Source organism: Oncorhynchus clarkii, chromosome 17, assembly GCF_045791955.1.
Source record: "Oncorhynchus clarkii lewisi isolate Uvic-CL-2024 chromosome 17, UVic_Ocla_1.0, whole genome shotgun sequence".
Classification (NCBI taxonomy): Eukaryota; Metazoa; Chordata; class Actinopteri; order Salmoniformes; family Salmonidae; genus Oncorhynchus; species Oncorhynchus clarkii.
This window is the reverse complement of record NC_092163.1, coordinates 37,372,517-37,376,279: the sequence shown is the minus strand read 5'-3', so window position 1 is coordinate 37,376,279 and position 3,763 is coordinate 37,372,517. Positions and strand designations below refer to the sequence as shown.

Genomic DNA, 3,763 nt, shown 5'->3' with positions numbered 1-3,763 from the left:
GTGATTGTAAATTAGCTGTAGTTGGCTGGTTAGCAAGCAAGGAAAAATAACATTGCCAGCCAGTATGGCAAAGGAACATTTAGACTTTGTCTCGGGCATAACAACACCAGTGCCAATATATCCTCCAAACACTGGCTTCTCTGGCATTATCACTTAAAATCTAAATTGACATGATAAACCAGCTTTAGAATTAGAATCAGCTTTATTCGCCAAACATTTGCATGTACAGAAATTTGACTCTGTGAAATGGTGCTGCCACAATAAACAGACAAAATATGAATATACAGAATGTGTATCTATGGAAATTCTGCATATATATTTTTTTTGTCTGTTTATTGTGGCAGAACCATTAAGCTACATTATAAATTATGAATGTAAGATGATAGTGCACGGTGCATAGTCTGGATGAATAGCGCAGAGTCCATGGATGAGAGGATCATTGTGGACCAGGTGGCCGGTTGGTGAGGGCCATAGCACGGGGGAAGAAACGGTTCAGGTGGTGGGAAGTTTTGGTCGTGATTGACTTGAACCGTTTGCCAGATGGGAGTCTGTGGAAGAAAGGGTGGAAGTGGTCGGTGATGATCTTTCATGCATGCTTCCTTGCCCTGGAGTCGTGCAGGACCTCAATGGAGGGCAGGTGGCAGCCAACGACCCTCTCAGCAGACCCAGACAATCTGTTGAAGTGATGGAGGTGGTGAGGATGGACGTTTAGAACTGAATCAGTACACAGCATTCAAAGGAGCACTGAGGACAAAACAACACCATGCATTCATGACGACTCCAGAGTGACGCAGCGGTCTAAGCCACTGGATCTCAGTGCTAGAGGCGCCACTACAGACACTCTGGTTCGAATCCAGGCTGTATCACAACCGACCGTGATTGGAAGTCCCATAGGGCGGCGCACAATTGGCCCAGCGTCGTCCAGGTTGGGCCGGTGTAGGCCCGTCATTGTAAGTAAGAATTTGTTCTTAACTGACTTGCTTGGTTAAATAAAAGTTTTAAAAAATTCACCAAACATTGCACTGAGGAAAACAGATTTGTTTTATAGTAATTGTCTGATTGAGAGCTACCATTGTCTATCAGTTACAGAATCTCAAATTATACAACATTTGGCATTGGAAGTTGTATTGAATACAGTCAGTAATACCCGAGTCAAATCGCATAGGGAGTCTTATCATATCAGTAAGCCAGAGCCATCGGTGGAAAGAGCACAAGTAGAACCAAGATAGAAGTGCAAACAGAATAAATATATCATTAAACATAAGATTCCACCTAAAACAATGATATGATCTCTGTCCCAATTCATCTCTGCTCAACTCCTCACTTCCTCTCTACTCGCTTCCTTCTCGAAACCCATTGGAGGTCTGAGGCGAGGAACCTTTGGGTCGGGTCGTCTCCTCCAATGAGGTTTCAGAAGGAGGTGCGATGGTCAATCCTTGCATCCATAGCTCGGTCTATGAATTTGAGTGGTTACATTTCCCAAGCCCCATCCCTCAGCTTTTGACCGAAACAGGGGCAGGGAGAATGCTCTGTTATTGTTTCAACTGCTGGTTGTCACTTTAAGAAACACATAAATGATCATACAAGTATGTCTGAGCATACATGACTGTTGGGTGTGAGGTGCCATACCTTTAGTTCCCAGGTGCAGCCGAGCTGAAAAACTGTTGCAGCAGACCACCCTCTGGCTGTTTTCCAGACAGCGGTAGCGCTGGAAGGTGTCCCAGGCACTGTTTGTGGCAATTTCACCTCCCTCAAAATCAGTAGAGATCTCCAGGTTCTTACAGTTGGGGCATCACCATAATTAAAAGAGCAGTGGAGGCTGGTGGGAGGAGCTATAGGAGGACAGGCTCATTGTAATGGCTGGAATGGAATCAATGGAACAGTATCAAACACATCAAACTTATGAAAATCACGTGTTTCACTCCGTTCCATTTATTCCATTCCTCTATAGAGAGGGCAGAACAATACAGGAGATGGAATTAGATTTAGTATGGTCGAAGTCCCAACTTAAAATCCTTGTACAATCCAGACATTGGTAAAAAAGGTAAACAAAAGTAGGGCACTGGAGTTTGAGGAAAGTGGAAAGATACATATGTGCAGAGTTGTGTAAGGCATAAGATGAGTTGGTGACTCACTGGTCCAAACTTAGCGTCTTCTGGCTCGTTCGTGCCGTGGTCCAGGGCGATGAAGTAGAAGCCTGACTCCACCTGGTCACACATGCATTGACGTCAGGAAATATCACAGACAGAGTTGGAATTGAAATGTTTTAACATCTTAATGTTGCATTCAAGGTAACAGTCCATTTCAAGACTGCTGTGGCTGTAGCGGCAACTATGGATAATCATTTAGCCAAATAAGTGATAACACATTATGTGAGACTGAGCCAAGCTGTAGGGCAATTCCACGGTACAGAGTGACGCCGATACTCAAGATTTTTCAGTTTAAAAATGTATGCAACCGTGTGCATAAGGACTACTTTAAACCATTTGCAATCATTGGTTTGTTTGACATACATTTTAAAGTGAAAAATCTTGAGTATCGGCGTCACTCTGTTACTGTGGAATTGCCCGGTACCAATCTACACCACTTGTCAGTCAGAAAGGCTCAGTATTGAACAGCCTGCTGTTATTTCATGCCCAACCCACCTTGTGGAGAGCTATCCTCCTATAGGTTTCCACTTCTTCCCTTACCTACACCCCTCATATTGTTTAGCAATGACTATCACATACATTCAGTATGGAACCATCTTTCTAACCATTAGCCAGCATCTGGTCATCATCCAATCTACGTGACAAATGTCCTATGCACAATGTCTTCATACAGAGTCAAAGAAATCAGAGTAACTCGCAGTACCACTAATGATTCAGTTATGGGGGGGGATTGGTGGATAACATCTTTACCTGCAGGAAGTCCCTGGAGTGCTGTGCATAGAGGAGAGCCAAGGTGACCTACTTGGAACAGAACGGACTCCTGTCTCTGTATCTCCTGTCTGTCAGCTGAGCAGAGAACAACTTCACCACCACACACTAGTGACAGTAGACCTGCATGGAAAGAGGGATGGAGAGAAATAAATGGTTTAAGGTCATGCTCATTTATTGTAACTGCACAAAAACTGAGAGTAAAAAGTAACACATCTTTATTTCAAATCAGATTGTATCTCAAAGTATGTGGTTAGCGGTTTACAATATTGACTATTATTTGGTTCAGAGACTGACCTCTCTTGGCTCCCCCTTCTCTATCACTAACCTTTTCCCTATTGAGGGTCATCCCTGTCTGTTCTCACCCTACCCCTCTCCCATCTTCTGCCACCCAGTCATGCTCCTCTACTAAACTCCTCCTCGACTTAGATACAATGCTCCTAGTTAAATCGGAGACGGTAAAGAAAACGTTGCTAGCTTGCCTCATCAATAGCCTGCTTTAATAACAGAAGACCAAACAACTAGCTACTTACATTTCAATATTCAAATCACAGTAGATTAGCTAGTTAGTTGATAATCTAGTTTCTCTACTGAAAAACGATCAAACATACTATATTATTGTCAGTCATCGTTCATCTTTCACCGTCCTCTTCTCATCTGTATGGTCAAAATCCGATGAGAGCAGTCGAGCCGTGATTGGTCCAAAAACCTGACCAATTGCGTTTCAGTAGCCTGCACCAACCAGCAATGTTCATTCGCTAGAATGTTCACTTGTTATAAAATTATAGTAAGCGGTTGCGAGAGCAAAATGTGTCTTGGAGAACAAACTGGAAAATTGGTGTGAG

The 3,763-nt window shown here is 43.3% G+C and overlaps 1 long non-coding RNA gene across 2 annotated transcripts; it reads right to left on the bottom strand.

Annotated features, from left to right (window-relative positions):
• Positions 1–247: 247 nt before the first annotated feature.
• On the bottom strand, positions 248–3,041 carry LOC139369726 (uncharacterized). Of its 2 annotated transcripts, none has more exons than XR_011627062.1 (4): positions 2,953–3,041; positions 2,136–2,207; positions 1,630–1,832; positions 248–674 (listed from the first exon to the last, which is right to left on the bottom strand). It is a non-coding gene; the product is annotated as an uncharacterized lncRNA (long non-coding RNA). The 2 variants fall into 2 exon arrangements; XR_011627061.1 differs by having other exon boundaries at positions 2,901–3,035.
• Positions 3,042–3,763: the final 722 nt, after the last annotated feature.